This window comes from Alexandromys fortis, unplaced genomic scaffold (genome assembly GCF_014885135.2).
Source record: "Alexandromys fortis isolate MF-2015 unplaced genomic scaffold, M_Fortis_MF-2015_v1.1 scaffold_113, whole genome shotgun sequence".
NCBI lineage: Eukaryota > Metazoa > Chordata > Mammalia > Rodentia > Cricetidae > Alexandromys > Alexandromys fortis.
Window position 1 is genome coordinate 1844340 of NW_026067988.1, and position 21218 is coordinate 1865557.

At 34.3% G+C, this 21218-nt stretch overlaps 1 long non-coding RNA gene across 6 annotated transcripts in view; it reads right to left on the bottom strand.

Moving 5' to 3' along the window:
* LOC126511993 (uncharacterized) overlaps positions 1-21218 on the bottom strand; it is a 1200080-nt gene that overhangs the window by 1177834 nt on the left and 1028 nt on the right. For 5 of the 6 annotated variants that reach the window (XR_007594860.1, XR_007594863.1, XR_007594865.1 and 2 more), the window contains exons 2-3: positions 19239-19315; positions 6127-6210 (exon numbers count right to left, since the gene is read on the bottom strand). This is a non-coding gene — a long non-coding RNA (uncharacterized lncRNA). Of the gene's footprint in view, positions 1-4622; positions 4822-6126; positions 6211-19238; positions 19316-21218 lie in introns of all 6 variants that reach the window. The other variant, XR_007594861.1, reaches the window with a different exon arrangement.

Sequence of the window (21218 nt, forward strand, 5' to 3'; positions counted from 1 at the left end):
AAAAACATATAGCTATCCTCCTGATTATGGGAAGTAGACAAGATTGCCGGGCAAAAAATGGGATCTTGGGGGAGGGGGGGAGGGAGGTAAGGGGAGATGGGGAGAGAAAAGTGAGAAGGGGAGGTTGGGGGGAACTTGGGAAACGTAATGAAGTCTTTTGACTTCCCCCTCCTTTTTTGGTTGAGGTATATAAAAATTATGAGAAATAGATGCAAGGCAAATCTCAGCATTTACTGAAGGTCATCCTGACTCTATCTGTTGTTTCTTGTCTATCTCTACCTTATTTATTTATTTTTATTATTTATATTGACCTCTACATTTTATTTTCTCCCCTCTCTACCTCTCCCCCAATCTTCAACCTTCTCCCAAGGTCCTCATGCTCCCAATTTACTCAGGAGATCTTGTCTTTTGCTACTTCCCATGTAGATAAGATTCATGTATGTCTCTCTTAGGGTGCTCATTGTTGTCTAGGTTCTCTGGGATTGTGATTTGTGGGCTAGTTTTTTTTTTTTGCTTTAAGTTTAAAAACCACTTATGAGAGAGTACATGTGATAATTGTCTTTGTGTATCTAGGTTACCTCACTTAAAAGGATGTTTTTTAGCTCCATTCATTTGCCTGCAAAATTCAAGATGTTGTTAAACTTTTTCTGCTGTGTAGTACTCCATTGTGTAAATGTATCACATTTTCCTTTCCATTCTTTGGGTGAAGGGCATTTAGGTTGTTTCATAGTCTATTTCTTTCCTTATCCTCACTCTTCTTCTAAAGTGTGAACGAATATGTTGTGCGGACCTCACAAAAAGACTACTGAAAAAAAAGAGGATATCAATAAGTCTCTTTATAGATGTCAAGAAAACCAAGGAAAAAGCAAACTGTTGATGGAAACAAATAAAACTGTTTAATATCCAAAAATAGAAATGGAAGCAAACTAAAGGTATTCTGTAAATTGAAAACATGGGTACATGAACAAGAACTACAGATACAAGTATCACAAAAAAATACAAAAGATGGAAGACAGAATTTCAGACATTAAAGATATGATAGAGGGAATAAATTCATCAGAAAAACATATTAGAAATTAATATCTCTAAATACCAAAGTGTTGGGAGCAATGAGGTCCCAGATCCTGAATTTCTTGTAATCCCCTAATCTGAGTGCTTACAGCTGCTCTGAGCACAAGATCTTCAGGAGTTCCTGATGGCAGGAGAGTGGTTTCTGGTGGGTTTGGCTGGGGCGTGGCTATCTCTATATAATCTGCCCCTGAACACAATTAAGGGGACATTCTTGAGAAATTCAAGGATGACCCGTGTGGCTGTCTCTCTGTGTGTATGTGTATTTTAACCTCCAGCCCCCTTGCCTGAAGCTCGCAAACTGGGTGTCAATGAACAAGATAAGGCAATCTTCTAGCTAGACCACTGAAACAACTGATCAAAACCATTGGCATACAGATTGGAAAAGATGTCAATGTATTTCTATTAGCAGATAGTATGTTAGTACATAAAAGTGACCCTGAAGGGAACTTAAACAGCTGAAAAGCACCTTTAATGAAGTGGTTGGATGTAACATAAGTTCCAAAAATCTGTAGCTCTCTCATATATAAACTATAAAATGGCTAAGAAAGAAGTTACATCCTTCTTTCTCATCTTTCACTATAGCCACACACAATATAAAATATCTTGGGATAGCTCTATTCAAGCAAGTGAAAGATTTGTATGATAAGAACTTAAAGTCTTTGAGGAAAGCAACTGGAGAGAATATCAGAAATGGAAAGATCTCCCATGCTCATGAATTAGTAGGATTAAAATAGTAACAAAAAAGGCATCTTTCCCAAAGAAATTCAATCCTCACCAAAATTCTATCACAATCCTTTACAGATCTTGAAAGAAAAATACTCAACTAAATAAGGAAAAAAAATCCAGGATAGCTAAAATAATCCTGTAATATAAAAGATCCATCAGAAAAATCACCATCCCTGATCTCAAACTCTAGTACAGAGCTATAGCAATAAAAACAGGATTGTAGTGGGATAAAAACAGATACTTTGATCACAGAAATAGAATCATAACCCCAGACATGAATCCACACACCTTTGGACAATTGATTTTGATAAAGAAAACAAAATTTAAAATGGAGAAAGAAAACATGTTCAACAAGTGGTACTGGTCTAACTGTATGTCTGCATCTAGAAGAATGCAAATAGATCCTTACCTTTCACCCTGAACAAAACTCAAGTTCAAGTGGATCAAAAACCTCAAAATAAATCCTGTTACGCTGAACATGATAGAAGAGAATGTGAGGGACTAGCCTTGAATACATTGGAACAGGAGTTAACTTACTAACTAGAACACCAGTAGCAGAGACACTAAGGTCAACAATTCATAAATGGAACCACGTGGAACTGAAAAGCTGTGTAAGGCAATGGACAATGTCAACAGGACAAAACAGCAGCTTACAGAATGGGAAAAGATCCTCACTAAGTCCACATCTAACAGAGGCCTGATTTCAAACTATATAAGGAACTTAATGAACAAGACATCAAAAACCCCAAATAATTCATTTAAAAATGGATACAAACCTAAAAAGTGAATTCTCAACAGAAACATTTCAAATGGCTGAGAAACACTGAAGGAGATGTTCAACAAAGTTAGCTATCTGGGAAATGCAAATGAAAAACAACCCTGAGATTCCTTTATGAACAGAGAAGTCAGGACCACGAGGGGTGCACCCACCCACGGAGACAGTGGGGCTGATCTATTGTGAGCTCACCAAGGCCAGCTGGACTACGACTGAAAAAACATGGGATAAAACCGGACTCTCTGAATATGGCAGAAAAAGAGGGATGCTGAGAAGCAAAGGAAAATGACACTGGGTTTTGATCCTACTTCATGTTCTGGCTTTGAGGGAGCCTAGCCAGTTTGGATGTCCACCTTCCTAGACCAGGATGGAGCGGGGAGGACTTTGGACTTTCCACAGGGCAGGGAACCCTGACTGCCCTTCAGTCTGGAGAGGGAGGGGAAGAGGAGAGGGAGGAGGGGGGTGAAAGGGAGACGGGGAGGGAAATGGGAGGCTGGGAGGAGGCGGAATTTTTTTTTCAATAAAAAATTATATTTAAAAAGAGAACAGAAAAAATTGGAGGAAATGAATAAATCCATTAAAGAAAGCCAAGAAAAAAAATTAACAAACAGTTGAAGGAAATGAATAAAACTTTTGTGGTTTGAATAGGAAAAAAAAATTGCCCAAGAGGCTAAAAACTAAAACACAAATGACAGCTTATGCTGGAGAGGACGTGGTGCAAAGGGGAACACTCCTCAGTAGTTGTTCAGAGTGCAAACTTGTACAGCCACTTTGAGAAACAGCATGATGGATTCTTGGAAATTGGCAGTTAGTCTACCTCAAGATCCAGAGATACCCCTACGCCTCTCAACCAAAGAATAAAAAAAATGTGGTATAATTATACAGTGGACTATTATTCACCTTTTAAAAATGACAAGAAATTTAACATCAAATAGATGGGACTAGTGAAAATTCAACTTTCATTCTTATTTATGATTTTCCAAATAACAAGGATTCATTCATTAAAATGTGTGGGAGAGTATTAATTAATTGATGGAATTTTAGGTTCATTCCATATAACAACTAATGTGACTAGGAGAGTGATAAGATGGATGTATGAATGGCATGAGGACTTTGTTTCTTTTGGAGATATTCATTGATGTAATTGTTCTACTTTTAATTTTTTGGATGAAACATCATGTTCTTCTATAGAGACTCTAGTGATTTGTAATCATTAACAATGAGAATCCCCTTTTCTCCACATCTATTACCAACTCTTATTTTCTCTTTTAGTAATAGCCATTCTAATTTGGATGATAAAATAGCTCATTATATTTTTAATCTATCTATATTTTACTTATGTGTAGGTGTTTGCACCTATTTTATTGGTGCACAGTGTGCGTGAAGTGCCCATGGAGGGCAAAAGTAGATTACTTGGAACTGAATTTATAGATGGTTGTTAGGTTGTTAGTCACCATTGCTGGATATGTGGAACTGAGCCCAAGACCACTGCAAGAATTAGTTCTAATATCCTCTGAGACGTATATCCAGAACCACATTATAATTTTTAAGATATCTTCCTAATGGTTGATAATATGGGAGTACTTTCATTCCTTTTTATTTAATTAATATAATTACATTCTTTCAATACCCTTTCTTCATTTAAGCCCTCCAAAGCCCCTTTTTCTCTTTCAAACTCGACCTCTTTTTTATTATTTATTATTATACACATACACACATGTGTGAAGATAACTATTTATGATCAGCCTGTTCTATTTATTGTTCCTTAAATATTTATGATTTAGGGGATATTTACTATTGGATTACTACTTAGGGGACTCATCCCAAAGGAAAACAAAATTTCTGACATCCTTACTTATAATTATTCACTTAGGAACATTTTGCAGAAGACCTTACATTTCTATAGTTAATCATTTAGCACACTAGTTGCATGTGTTGATCCCTCCATCCATGTTGTGAAGTTAGTTGGTGTTGTCAGTGATGGGTCTTGTTTAAGCAATTTCATGGTGAGATTACAAAGTGGTATCTCCTCTATGCATAAGACACAAACCTGCAACATACTTCCTGCTTCTCTAGATCTTTCTGTCTCTTCTTCCTTCGTGTTCCCTTGACAAATGGTGTAGGAGTTATATTGTAGATGTATCGTAGTTAACGCCACTTGGCCAGAAATTCTCTGCTTTTTGACCAGTTGTGACCTTCTGTAATAGTGTCTGTTTGCTTCTTTTATGAGTAAATATAGCTATAGTTATCTGTGGATAAAATTATTTGTATTTAGAATGTGGTTTATCAAAGTGAAAGTAGTATGTTTTCCTCTAAAATCCATTATATCAGCAATCACAGGAAACTGTCTTGGTTTACAGTATCAGACATGATTTCCCTTTGGTTGATCAGGACTCAAGTCTAATTACATAGCTATTGGATACCATCAAGATGCAAATGCCACTACTGTAACTTTGTGGAGAACTTTAATGTATTTATTGGTCATTCATATATTTTTGTTTAGATTTATAAGTGTTTTGTACATTTTTCAACCTGATTAGTTTTTATTTTTGCTGTCAACTATTGATGTTCCCTTTGAACATGGGATATCAATGCTTACCAGATGCATGATTTGAAAATGCTTTCTGCCATGTTGGGACACTGATCTAGATCCCTACATTATGTCACTTCTATGTTTTTTTTTTCTGATTACTATAACTTGTGGTACATTGGCATCAAGCGATGTGGTGTATACAGCTCTGTTCTTTTGATTTACTATTGTAGGTGAGAGTCTCAGTAAACATTCTGGTGAAAGGACTTAGAGCATAGGAAAAGACCCTGACCTAGGGAAAAGAGCTCTCTCTGGGGCACATTTTAATAAGTGCCGAAATGTCAAGATTTTGTGTGCAAGTACTATTCATCTTATTTTAATATTTAACTTCAGTTAAAGCGAGAGCATCAATAGCTTCCACATTTATTTACTTTTTTATTTAAACTTTTGCATGTAAGTCTTTTGGTTCCCTTATGCATACCTTTTCTATAGCACATAATATATTTCAATTCATATCTATTGAGTATTCTTTCTTATATTTCTAAGTGAATTTCAGGTTTCATGATCTAGTGATAGCCAAATTTCTGTGCAAGACACCATCATGCGGCAAGATGTAAGGCATAAGCTCTACATGAAAAAGGATTCAATAAACAAGAATGGTGAAAATATCGACTTGATTTCTGAGGCTATTTTTTACTGTCTTTAAAAATAATCCTGTTTGCTCAATTGCTCTATTCTGTGCTTAAAAACACCCGTTTTTAATTCTTTGGAACACATTTTGTAATAATTCTATCTATCCTTGGACCTTTTTAGATGACCACAATTCCATTTATGCTCTAGGACATTGAAACAGAGTATGAATCTAAGATTCTGAGAATCCTGAAGATCAAGGTCCACATGTCAGACAGTACCTTCCAATCAAACTTACCTCCGCAAGCAGTGTTCATGAACTGCCATAAAAGTCCTGTAAGGAGTGTGAGAAGGGCAAAGAAGGGTGAGATGAGGCTGAGCAAGGAGTACTCACATTCTGGTGACATCAGATCAAAGCTGATGATTATTTTTGTGGGCTTTTCAAAGTCTCTCTTGTTTTTAGTAAAACCATGTGTGCCTGCAAACGATGTATAATATGTGTTATTTCTGGATGAATGCACTTAATTATCTCTAAAAATCATGTCGCCAACAGATGTCTCCTCCTCTTTTCCTTGTACTAATCATTCTCTGCAGTTGCAAACTTTTTTTCCCCCGAGTCCTTGTGTTCCCTTTCCTTTTTTTGTGAAGGATTTCTCCTTCAGGGCAATTTTCCCTCTCAAAATCAGAATGTGAAGTGGCACCATAAAAGACACCATAAAGCTATGAAAGTGTTCTCTAGTGCATATTTCGATATAGCTTCCAGATCTGTCCAAACAAAAAAGAGTGAATTTTCATCAATTTAGTAATTTTGCAATGGCATTAAAATCCAAATTTTATTAATCTATTCCCCATTTGTTTATCTCTGTGCATTTATATAGTATTTGACAGTGACTATGAAATTGAAATGAATTACACAGAATGTTAATGTTATTCATTTCTGATGTTATATCTCTAATTTCATAAAACATACCAATTAAATTGTTTAGGATTCTGATTACAAAGGGCAGGTAGGACAGATGTCTAGCCAAAGTACCAAGCCTCTAAAGCAATAAGAAAATATAATTTTGCTTGGATTTAGAAATGCAAATAAGCCCAATGGGAATTGCAAATATATTGGAGTTTTAAATTTTAAAACAAACTATGACAGTTCTTATTTCCAATGATGTAGGCTCACTTGAGTGATTGTGTTTGATACATTTGCATTCTTGTTTATTATTAAACTAAGAATCTGATAAGACAACATCAAATTATATTCATAAAAATGATTAGAAATAAATTCATAAAAATAAATGTTTTATATATGAATTCATAAAAAGCACTTAAGTTTTGTTAATTGAGATTAAATTTTATAATCATCACATAAGTACATTGTGTCTAACATGTTCCACTGAAACACACACACACACAGCCATTACTTTCCTTTTTGCTTTCTTTTTTTTATTTTCTTCTGTACATAAAAAAAATGAAAAATTAATTTGAATTCCAGAAATCCTGGCATTTTTTTTTAGTTTCACAAAATTTCTAAGCTTACTTTTCCCTTTTGGTAAAATTTTCGTATAGAACCACTAAATTGCATTATTATTAGAGAGTTCATTCTGGGTAGAATATGACATATTTGGAATAATTTAGAGATTGTCATTGGAGTTTTGAAGACTGGAAACATTTTAAAATTTGAATCTATTCAAAGAATGTATTCAAAATTTACCAGTTCTGTGAGGAATAAAAGTCCAATTGCATAGTTTAGTTAAATTCAAATATATTATTCACCTGAAGCAAACACTGGATAAATTTTGGATTAAGACAAAAAATAACAACTTTGCTAACATCGAATCAAAATGGTGTCTTTTTTGTGCATTGTTTCTGTATCTAGATTCCATTAACACAGTTGTTAAATCACAGTATAGCAATAACTATAATAACAGTCATTATAGTTAAATACCATAACATATTAATACTTTTAATCATTTGAACTTATATATCAATCGTTCAGGTGAATTATGCTTTTGATGTTCCTAATGTATTAATAGTCTATGTATAAAAAGAATAAACATATGTGGCTAAGCATGATGCTTTTAAAAACGTAATGGACTGAAAGCAGTTAGAAGCTTACTTATGCTAAACAAACTACCAGTTATCTTATGAAAAGGAAGTTTTAATGGCCCAAACTCAAATCCAATAACAGAAGCAGTATACAAATACAATAGATAAGGAGGGCAGTAAGATTGTTCCAATATTCGGACACTTGTCAACAAACCTGATGAATTGATTTCTTCCCTGGAGTATACATGGTGAAAGAAAGAACTTACTCCTTTGGACTGTCAACTGACATTGACATGCACTATAAAATAGAAGCACCCTATCGCACTCCTTTCACTCACTCACTAAATAATTCAATAATCATAATAAACAAAGGAATGGAACATGAGAGGCAAAAGAAAGAAGCACAAATGCTTTAAAGACTCATCGAGGTTAGGCATGCTTTCATCGAGAAGCTTCTCATGACCCTCTGCACCTAATTATGCACAGTATTCTCTCTAAATACATTCATATCTTCATGTATGTGTGGGATAACAGAAATTGCAGCAACATAATTAATTATGCACTAAATAAATTACATATATATATTACACAATGCATTATCCATCAATTAATTTACTAAAAGCCAGAGACAGAAGGGTCAAATATTTTTCTTCTTTGAATTATATAGTACCTTTAGAAATGACATTATAAAACAGAAAAAGGAAAATATATACCTCTTAGTTAGTGGATCTTAGTTGTGGTTTAGGGAGCATGACTATAATCATATAAAATATATGCTTTCTCCTGTATATCTAATTAAATGTACTATTATAGAGAGATGTCATCAATGAAATAATGTACAAAGCAATGTGGTATATACACATAAGGGAAGGCTGGAAAGACTGATAATACTCCTTCAGATGGCTATTATATTATATCTGCATGGTAAGTAGCCACAAACTAAGCCCAGAAGTTAGTGTATAGAGCCTGAAACCAAGCAAATAGTCATCAAGGGACTAGGTTCTTACATAGGAGCTTCTACAAAGGATTGCAACCTTGCCAGCGCCTTGATTTTAGTGAATGACTTTTGATAACCAGCTTTGTTAGAAGGTAAGCTTGTTTTCTTTAACACCACTGTGCTAATGTCTGTTACAACCTCTTTAGAAAACTAGTAAAGCATTCCTGTTAACTCAATTACAGACCTTTATGTTCATTTACATTTCTAAATTAAATGTTTTATAAAGAAGCATCAGTATTTTCTACATCAATAAATTTTCCTATATAATTCTTCTTTATGAAGGGCATCCTTATAAGATTTTATACAATACAGCTGCTGCCAGCTTATGAGAAACACATATTCCTATTATTTATGACTGACATGGTTTTAGAATTTAAATAACAGTGGAAGTTGTGCTTTCAAAAGAACAAAAATGTCTTTAGGTTACTAGGTAAGACTGCTTTATTTCTCTAACAGATTTGGATGTTTCTTCTCTTGAGAACACTTATATATAAATCAATACTCATTGCATCCTTATCATGTTTCATTCAATAGGGTGTGCTCAGTCTCTTTCATCTTAGACATGAGGTTACTTAAAAGAACAAGATGTCTTTTTAACTTGTATTATGACTAAGGATGAACTGAGATTATGAATAATCTTTTAGATGTGTAAATAAACCATAATATTTGTGATATTAAAACTGTCACTGTCAATAAGCATAATTAAAGAATCAGTTTAATCTTCATTTATGGTACTTGGAAGAAGATTTAAATGGTCACTTATGGGAAGAGGAAACTTAAGTTGCTACATGGTGGTATTTCCTTAGTGAAAAGAACCAAACAAGACTTCCAAGGATGTTTTTAACTCATAGAAATTGAAGTTAGAAGATTTGATCAAAGTTGTATTCCTCTCTATTAGAAAAACTAAGATTTGTGGCAATGTCACTGAAGAAAAGCCAAGGGTTAGTCCCGGAGCTAATTGTGTATGCTGTATCTAATAAGGTTGCTGCCTAATGCACTTCATACAGCCAAGTCTTTATTGCCCAAGAGACCTTGACATCAGGAGCATTATTGGAAGGGTTTCGCTCTACATATGTATTTAGCTATTTACCCTCCCAGAGTTAACATAAGACTTTCTCAAAAGGTTGATTGGTTCAGTCATCACTTTGATTTCCTGTCTCTTGTCACCTTTTGCAGTAACCACATAAGTAGTTTTTGTTGTTGTTTTTTAAGCAACCTGGATTAAGAAAAAGTTTTTCACTTGTACTAAGAGGTGTTTTTCATTAAACAACCTGATCAAAGTTGCTATTTTCAATTTATATGCTAATAAAGTGTACTTTAGAACTTATAAACATGCATTACCCAGTGGGATTTTATTCCTAGATCCTACGTAATCTATGGCCTCTGAGGATATCTTCAGGGTATAAGACTAAAGCAAAAATGGTTATCAATTGAAAAACTTGAGACCATAAGCAGGGGGTAAAAGTTTAGAGAAATAAATGATAAATTTAAGAAAGACCCGAGGGTAATACATATATAATAAAAATTGCATAATTTTTCAACATTAGTTATTCAAGATTCTGTTGTTCTGCATCATATGATTGGTGCAAGTAAGTATTTATAAATTGAACTCACCTTTATGAACCTTTATTTTTATCATACATATTTACTATTATGTTTGGTAAACATTGTTTTGGTCAAAATTAACTACTTTGAGCAGTGAGTGATGACTGAATTATTTTAGATGCTATTTCTTATTTCAGCTATTGGGAATAGAAGGAAATTCTTAAAGATTATTCTGATAGCTTTTAATGCAGTTTGTCACAGAAAAAGATGACTGCCCTGATGCAAAAACTTGACAGATGGAAGAACACTAAACAGATTTTTTATATGAAGATTCATAATATTGTGATTACCCAAAGTGACACAATGTAGTTAGGTGGTTACATTTAAGCTTTTCTCAGAAAAAAAAATTCTTTATAATACACAACAAGCCTGAACTTTTATTGTAAAAATTTTTTTGAGAAAACACAGAGACCTTGAAGTGGTTGATAGTGGTTTTGTAGAATATGTGAAAAAGAGAAGCAATTACCAGAAAAATCCTATGGTACATGGTAGCCATGTTAACAGATATTCAATAAAATATAGATTGAAGCAACATCTGCAGCTTGCTACAGCATCAGTGGACTATGCCTGTGAAGTAATGTTCTCTTACTCCTTTCTGTGTAGATCCATGTATGTCTCTCTTAGGGATCCCTTTGTTGTCTAGCTTGTCTGGAGTTTTTGGTTTTTACTTTGCTTTATGACTAGAAGCCACTTATGAGTGAGTACATATTGTATTCGTCTTTCTGGGTCTGGGTAACCTCAATCAATATTTTTTTCTTTTTTCTAGATCCATCCATTTTCATTCAGTGAGTAATATGATCCACCTCAAGTATATTAATCAAAGTTCTTATATATTCTAATCTAAAAAGGGGTGAAGACAAAAGACTTCCTTGCTAGGACGCAAAGAACAAACAAAGCTCCACACAACTTCAAACATCTAGTAACCACACCTGAGATCAAAATATCCTTTGTCTAGGCAGAACATTCTGTAACTACACCTTATGTCAAAAATCCTGTCATATAACCATGAATGTAGCAAGAATAGGTCTGAACTCTCTGACATTTAGTCAAGTTGAAACAGATTCATTCTGTGGACCTCGGCAAATGTTCTATATCTTGGCAGTTTGTTGGAGGTAGGATATGGGAGAAAGAGAGATAACACATTGTGTGCAAGCAATCCAATGATAGAAATTAGATAGAAAATAACTTCACATAAAAAAGAGAGAAAGCTAAAACACTCTTGGAAAGTATGCCTAGGCTTTGGCAGATATCTGAAAAAAATAAAAAAAAAACGGTTTAAAAAATTGTTATACTGTTCTAATTAAAGTAAGCAGGGAGCCTTAGGTAGCTGCACTGTTGCACCTCCATAAGCAATTCTGCCAGAGGTGGATATCCTGGTAAGGAAATCACATTATCTCATTATGTGAATAATTGTTCTTTCCGTCTCCATATGTTGGTTTAAGGAGAATCAGCTTTTCTGAAGTTTCATCTCAGAACCAGTTGATTGACAGGTCCAATTGGATTAATTCAAATATTTTTTGAGTAGCTTGAGATATTAGATTTCCTCCTTCACCAGATTAATATCGTCACTTAATGTACCTCCACAAAGCCATTGTAAAAGAAATTGTCACACATATAGACTGAGTTTATTCTCTAGCTATTGTGAATAGAGCAGACCTAAACATGGAGTGTATGCATTTCTGTTATGGAATATTAGCCCTTTAGATATATTTACAGAAGTAGGATAGCTGATTTGTGTGGCAGTGTTATTTCTAGTTTTTCGTTTTGTTATTTGCATCTCCTCACTGGTTTTCATAGTGATTGAACCTGTTAGCACTCCTATCAATGGTGAATAATTGTTCTCCATTTCATACATACACTTACTTTTATTTCATTTGTTAATGACATCCATTAATATTCATATTGAATGCTAGGCAGTGCAAAATACGTTTAATCCTAGTACTATAGAGGCAGAAGTAGGCAGATTCCCAAGTTCAAGTCCAGCATGATCTACTGTGGAAACCCACAGATTTGTCCTGCTTCATCTAGACTTAAGGTCAGAGAGTTCAAATCTATTCTTAATCCTTATAGCCAGACAACTGGATATTTGATCTAAGGCCTGGTTACTGGATGCTTTGAGAATTAAGGAAGTAATAATACTTTGTGTTCTTTGTGTCATGATATGAAAGGCTTTTGCCCTCCCCTTTGCTTGGGGTATATACAAGTTATGAGAAAAAAAATTGAGGGGATATAGTATTCACTAGATGCCCTTCTGAGTTTCTCTTTTGTCTCTTGTGTACTTCTTTTCTCAACCCTCACTCCCCTTCAGGCACATTCAAATAGGTCAGTTCTGACAGACTGCAAAATAAGTTCCCAGACAACCAGATCTACACAGAGAAACCCTGTCTCAAAGCAAAGCAAAGCAAAACAAAACAAAACAACAACAACAACAAGAAAATAGGAAAACCAACAGCCAAAAGAGTTGGATAGAATAGAATCTCAGACTGTTTTTATTTCCATTTCCCTATTGAGTAATGATGCTGAACACATTTACATCTTTTGTTGTCTATTTGGATTGTATTTCATATTTTGAGAGTTCTAGCTGAAAATCTATATCCATTTTTTTGAACAATAGTCTTTCCTGTCCCTTTAAGAGACAAAACTCCCCCACTCCCTCACCTGTCTGCTGAGGCAAGCAGATCTTCCTTCAGCCTGAACCCCTCCCTTTCTGTCTATCTCCCAAAGAGGCAGCTTCTGCCTCTCTCCCTTACTTCTCCCTCTCCTCCCCTCTCTCTGTCCTTCTCCCTTTTCCTCTTCCCCCACTTTCCTTTCCCCTACATAACCTACTAAATAAATATCCACTTTCTCTGCATGCCTATCCATGTCTCTGTCTCTTACCCACTGCATGGCTCCCTACCTGGGACCAGCTGACTTCGTGGCCCACCATTGTCTTGTGTCCATTGCCCACTGCCACCACTCAATTGGCAGTGTTTTATGTTACCATAACAGTAAGTATTAGATATTAATTCAAGCACACTTCTGCTTCTCCTTTTGAAATAGGAGATTTAACCTAGGGAGTGTCTGCCTTCAGGATACTTGGTCTAGGGTGGATTTATTGCCTAAACAACAGAATGCTAATGACTTGATATCTCAAAGTATTGAAGCAAATAACTGTTCTAACTGTCCTTTGTATCATGTTAAAGCAGTCTTTTGTCTTCTTACCTCTGGTGTGTTGGGGTATGAAAGTGTAAGGGAAGTTAAAAACAAGTGAATTTCTGTATTCACTGAAACTTTCCGCCTGTACTATCCTATATTTTCTGTTTTATTATTTTCACTAGCAACTTCGATCTCCTTACTCATTTTTCTAACCCTCATGCCCCTACCCTGGTAAGTAGTATACTTGTAAACTTGTAAAGCATGGTCTCCAACAGACTGCATCTTCATTAAAATGCTTCTTTTGAAGTACAGAAGCTTTTGAAAGTAATTAGTTTTTTTTTCTTGGAGGGGAGGATGGTTATACACATGTTGTGTATATGTGCGGAAGCCTCTAGACATATGGAGTTCAGGAGAAGGTATTTCATGTTGTCCTTTATCAATCTCTTTAACCATGGTCCTTCTCTGAGCTTGGAGCTTCAGGGTTTGGGCTCTGCTGGCAGCATGAATTCCCCAAATTGATCCTTCTCTCTCTGCATGCCCTTACCCCACAACAACTCTGGGGTCACAGAAGCACATAAAACCAAATCATGCTTCTTATTTGCTAAAGGGATTCTAGGGCCTGAAATCATTATTCAGTAAATGTTCTTAAACATTAAATTGTCTCTTCAGCCCAATAATTATTTTTCATTGTTTACCTTTTATAACTATAACACTATCATCCTTCTCTGTCATTTTCCTTAACAAATCATATAGAAAATCCTTATAGAACAAGCTTTTAATGTCTTTTTCCTCTCAATAAGTCATTTTCAAGTGAAATAATTTTATACAGTCTAGGGAATCTGTATTGGGGTTTATAAAATAAGTCTACAAATCAAGCATATACTGTAAGAAACCATAAAGAAGTTTGTTTAAAAGTAATTCTTTGATGTACATATATTTTTAGCCATTGTTAAAAATAAAAACAAGCTTATATACTTTTTTAGTTAAGGTATTATTGCTGCAACAAAACACCGTGGCCAAAAAGCAAGTTGGGGGGAGGGTTTATTCAGCTTATATTTCCACATTGTTGTTCATCACCAAAGGAAGTCAGGACAAAAACTCAAGCATGCCAGGATCCTGGATGAGGAGCTGATGCAAAGTTCATGGAGGAATGATGCTTACTGGGTTAGTTCACATGTCTTGAACAACCTACTTACTTATAGAACACAGGATTACCAACCAGCCTAGGTTAGGCACAACCACAATGGGCCAGGTCTTCCTCTAGTGATCACTAATTAAGAAAATGCCTTGCAATTGGATCTTATGAAGGCATTTTCTCAATTGAGATTCCTTCCACTCTTATGACTCCAATTTGTGTCACATAAGTATAAAACCAGACAGTACATATACTAATGAAAAGAATGTGCTTAAATGTTTTGACAGGAAGATTTAAATCCTTCCTGAATATTTGATATTGAAGGATGTAAGACATCTCTTCAATGTTTACAGAATTGAATGTTATATTGATTTTTCTTCATTTGTGCATGAGTTTGTGGGTATGAATATGCATATATTCTTATTTTTATGTGTAGGCAGATATTCATATTGTGACCATATGTGTACTCAAAGTTAATGTTGGCAATCTTCTTTGACTGTTTTCTGCTTAATTCATTGAGGAAAGTCCTCTCAGTTGAACTCACAGTTTACTGATAGGCTATTAGGGTTAGCCAGCTGTTCTGTCTCTACTTCCTAATTCTTAGAATTACCTGTAGTGGGTTATGGAGATCTGTTTAGTCTTCATTTTTGTACGTCAAGTAATTTAACCACTGAGTCACCATATCCCTATCCCTGATATTTGGAAGTCAGGTTGTCAACAATGAGATGATTTCATATGAATATTTATAGTATCCAATGTCAAAAGCACTTTTAAGACCATTTTAAAATTTGCTTGGAATTCTCTCTTAAATCTAAAATCTAATGCAGAGAAAAATGTAGAGCTAAATAAAAATCAATAAAACTAATGCAATAATATTAATATGAAACACAATTTAGAAACTCAAATAACTTTTAGAATCAGTCCTTCTAATGCAGTACAGCCTAAGTAACAGCAAATTGATTTTTATATACTGATGACTAATGTTAAGAAAATACTATTCTTAAGTGTTTTTTTTTTTCTGTAGTTAAACTAGTGTTTCTCTAAGAGCAGAAAACTGAAAACACTGCAATTAGAAACACACACTAGGATGTAACCCTAGGCAAGTTGTTTCAGGCAGCCTTTGCAGGTACTGAGTGATGCAGAGACGTATATACTACAAAGATCATATACTGTGTGTTCAGGAGCCACGGCTCTTGTGAATTCACATGATGCACCACAGGTAATCTCTAGCAGAGACATCTGAATTCTTTATTATGGTTGATTTTGAATTGAAATTTGGTTGTTGAATGTTTGTAAAGAAATCTTTTGCTACGTCCAGCCTTGTCCTGATATCCCCATCTTGACTTGCACAATCCACATGTAGTTACAAGTCACACTGTAAAATGTTGTAATATAGAATTTCTTATCAAAGAAAATTCCATACAGAAAGTATTCTTCCTTTTCAGTTAGTTACTTCCTTTGCTTTTCATTATTTGTTTTGAATTTTTGATATACAATTTAATTTTAAAGGGTTTACTATAATGTCAATACTAGTAGTGATATGCATTTTAGTGTTTTGAAGACAATACACTTAAACTCTCCTCAGCTTCAACACATTTCAAGAAGGTGAAATATGTTTACATCTTTTTAAAGACTGTGAAAACAGAAAACATTTATTCATTATCCACTTGTTCATAACCCTTCCTAATGTTCAACAACCACCACAACAAAAAACACTGTTTATAACATTGTGTTAACATAAAAATCAAATCAATTTAAATAGTAGATTCATCGGAAAATATAAAATACAGTATTTAGAAGATAAATATGGAAATATATAAGGGAAATAGTTTTAGAGTTTAGGTTATGAATATTTAAAATAATAGATAAAAATTGAAACATTAAATTGGATTGGAAAAATATAGGTTTGTAGTTCTTTTTTCCTACTCTTTGGGGGGCTACCACCCAGCTGCCAAATACACAGAGACTTATTCTTACTGATGAATGCCCAGCCTTAGGTTGAGTTGTTTCAAGCCAGCTTTTCTAACTTAAATTCTTCCATTTCTCTTTAGCTACATTTTCCCCTCGTTTTTATTTTAATTCTATGAATCATTATGTTTTTATTCTATATTTCTTTATTTCCTTCTTAACCCACAATTGGCTGTTTTTGGTTGTATTTTACTCTTCATTCTTTTACTCTTTGTTCTTTTCTCTTTGAGGTTGTCCTCCATGCAGGTACCCAATAAAGACACACATTGTGACTTATTCTTGTTCATAAATGCACAACCTTAGTTTGGCATGTTTCTTGCCATCTTTTCTTAACTTAAAGTAACATGTCTTTTGTCTTTCAGATATAACTTTCTTTATTTTTATGTACCTTTCATCTTACTCCTTGGCTGGCTGTGTAGATGCCCAACCCTTGTGCCCTCTTCTCCTCATTTTCTCATTCCTTTAGACTCTCTTTCCAGATTTCTCCCATTTATTTTCTCTGCCTTCCAGCCCCACCTATCTTTTTTCCTGCCTTGCCATTAACTGTTCAGCTCTTTATTCGACTAATCAGCTGCTTTACACAGGCAAAGTAACTCAGCTTCATAGAGTTAAAGGCAGCTTCAAAAAATGCAACACATTTTTGCATCATTAAACAAATTTTCCACAGATAAAAGCATAAACGAAGAATGCAAAACAAAGAAAAAATAAATACACACGGAGAGACTTATTCTTACTTGTAAATGCCCACATAAATTTTTTGAGGGTTTAGGTATAGTCTATTCAGTGGGTTATGGGAGGAAAGGGAAAGGGGAATAAGGGAGAATCCACATAAATGTTACACATCTTGATATAATATTCCACAATAGCTGGCTGTGTGGGTAGCCACCAGAGTCCTCCTCTTCTTCTCTTTTTCTCACTCCTCCCTCTTCTCTTAAGCCTAGATTTCTCCTCCTATTTATTCTCTCCACCTGGAAGCCCTGTCTATCCCTCTATCTTTCCTAGCTGTAGGCTGTTCAGCTCTTTTTTAGACGAATCAGATGTGTTAGATAGGCAACATAGCACAGCTTTACAGAGTTAAACAAATGCAACATTAAAAAAAATACAACACATCTTTGAATTATTAAACAAATATTCAAAGCATAAGTAAATGCAGAACACCTTAAAATAAAATTTCATAATATAGGCTCATGCAAAATAGTCTCAAGAGAAAGCTTTACTCCTTATTGTGTGTATATACTTATTTCTTTGGTTTTGAGAACTTTTTTCTTGACATACCAAAAGAATTATTGTTTTCTTCTGTTTTTACAAGTGGTGTTCCCCAAACATGACTAACTACAAAGCAAATCTCCCAATGCATGTGTCAAAACACTGTGATCCATGCCTGAGTACAATGCCAGAAACAAAACTCTAGTGATATTTCTAGAGCAACACTTAATTAAGTTGTTGTTTATGCAGTAAATACAAGATCAGACTCTTGGGTCCAGCATCATGAGCTAAGGGACTACAGAGCTTCACAGATTCTAATCAGAGGATGGGCTTTGTGTAGAGAGAGAGAGGGGAAAAAAAAACTTCTGGAGGGGATAGCAGAGATTCTGACATATATTATCTGATCAAACACGTTTTTATGAATAAATTTTTATTAGAGAGATCCAGATAGCAAAAGGCTAAGTAATATTATAGTAAATAACCCAACCAAACTCCATTTCTAAAAGTAAGAAAAATATTATTAGACAATTAGAATATGTCTCATCTTGTTTTATTAAATAATTTACTCCACAATAGGATGATATTTGCTAATTAAAGTACAAAGTTCTTCTGGAATAACTTACAGTATATATAGTATTGTTGTAGAGTGCAAATAGTTTCTGACTATTTATTTTTTAACAACCATTATAAAATATAGTATGCTCTCTAAAAATATGGAAATTAAGTCTACAATATTAGGCACATGAAAATAAAGCATTAGAAGAACTATAGGATTACTCAGACATTCCTTTTGAGCTGAAACGAGGTGCAGTGGAGCAAACATTCTCAAGATGATACCACAGGTACTTGTTGAAAGAAAGCTTAAGTTATGGAAAGAGAAGATCATCCAGATAAAAAATAATTCAAATCATTCTCATTTACAAGTAATATGTTCTTATACATGGGATAACCCAAATACTGCACCAGTAACTCTTAGAAGTTAAAAAATTATATTTTTATTTATAGGATATGCATTTAGTACATTTTTGAAATGCAAATATCAGTAACCTTCTTGTGAAATGAGAATATTCATAATGAGAGAAAACAGGAAAACATTGCCACTACGGCAGCTTCAAAAATAATACCTTGAAATTAAGCTAACCAAGAAAGTAAACAATATTTGCAATTAAAATTTTCAAAGACTGAATATGAAATTGAGGAAGACACAAGAAGATGGGAAGGTGCCCCTATGCTCAAAGGTCAGAAAAAAAATGTTATAAAAAAACTATTTTAACTAAAACGCTCCATAGATTCAATGCAATTCTCATCAAAATTCCACTGACATTCTGCATAGATTTAGACCAACAAGACAATTTATGAGGAAGCACAAAAGACAAAATGCCCAATGCAATCCTAAATAAAGACAAAGGTGCCAACATACCTGATTTCAAATTCTATTTCAAAAACAGCTCAGAAACAGAATGTCACTAGCACAAAACAGGAATGTAGATGAATAGCCTAGAAATAAAACACATGTGGGTACAGCCATACAATTTTTGACAAAATTACCAAAAACAAAACTTGGAGAAAATATAGTCACTTTGACAAATGGTGCAGGAAGGCTGCATATCCAAATGTAGAAAACTGAAATAAGATCACCTCCTTTCATTCTCTATGATTATCAATTCAAGTGAGTAAAACAGATTACCTGAGATCTAATACTCTAAACCTATTAGAGGAAAACAAAGGGAAATACTTCAAGACACAGGTACATGTAGTAGCATTCAGAAGAAATCCCTACAGTGCAAGATATACAAACAAGAAGGGACCAAATGGATCAAAAGAGATTTAAAAACCTCTGAGTAACAAAGAAAACAACCATGTGGAAAAATGACTTATAGAATTGGAGAAACCTTTTGCCAGCTGTATATCTGGCAAATAATTATTATATTAAATAAATATATAATTTTAAAAATTGGAAAAAAGTATCTCTAATGAAATTAAAACCCCATAAAAGATGGAATTGTAAATGGGCAATGGCTAAATATCTATAATCATCAGAGAAGTTAAATTAAAGGTTTGTGATGTGGGAGTGTCATATATCAATCTGTTGATTTCATTGGTTAAGTTATAATAAACCAGCTGCTTGGCCTCATGGCTGGAACATAGATGGGAGGAGTAAACAGAATAGAATTCTGGGCGGAAGAGGAAGTGAGGTCAGACTCTGCTCTGCTTCCGGAGAGACCCGACAGCTCTGCTGGAGCAGAGACGCCATGCTCAGCTCTCCCAGGCAGCTGCAACCCACGATGGACTTAGGCTAGAATCTTCCCGATAGGCGCACCTTGGGGTGCTTACACACATTATTAGAAATGGGCTAGTCCAGGTGCGAGAAGGCCTGTAAGGGCTAGAGTTCATGGGCCAAGCAGTTCTTTAAATGAATACAGTTTGTGTGTTGTTATTTCGGGCATAAGCTAGCCAAGCGGCTGGGGTGTTGGGGACGCAGCCCCGCCGCCGCTCCTATTTCAACAGGTTTGGAATTCATCTTTCCTTAGACGGAAAGTTTTAACAAATAAAATCAACAAAAAGCCAAAATAGGTTGGTAGACACAGAATACCCTTTTATATTGATGGTAGAAATGTAGATTAGTGTAGTCATACTGAAAATCAGTATGAAGTATTTGATAAAAATCTAAAAGTAGGAAGTATTATGTGAACCAATATAAATATATGTATATCACAGCAGCACTAGTCACAATATCTAATTCATGAAACCTATCCAAGAGGCTACCAACAGACAATTATTTAAGTTTGCATATGGAATTTTAGTCACTGACAAAGAATAAAATTATGTTTCCTGCATGAAAATGAATGCTACTTGATCTCATTAAGCAGAACATGTCTTATCTAGAAAAAGTTATGGGATGTTTCTCTTATTTTTTATTCTAAATGTATGTACATCTTAAAGTCTTTATGTATGCAATGGAAGTAAATTGGAGACTGGAAAAATAAAGGGGATAGTAAAATTAGAGAGCAATTGGTAATGCATAGAAGGTAAATACATTAGACTTCATGATATCTCTTTCAAAAAAAGTCTTAAAATTTCATTATGATGTACATTGAATATTTACTAACAGAAATACCAAAAAATCAGTAAATGATGATAAAATTGTAAGAGTAAGTATAAAGTTTAATAATATCTCCTTATATGCTCTTATATTACACTAGAAATTCAATTATGTGATTTAACTATGAACGTACTTTATTTATAAACTGATACTAATTTTAAACAATATACTAAAAGAAATAAATAATAATTTTATTTTATCTCATATAAAATTAGTAATTTTGTGTTTCTTAATTTGCATTTTCGTGCATTTCATTATATCCCTTCCAAATTATAGAAAAGAGTGACAGAAGCTGAG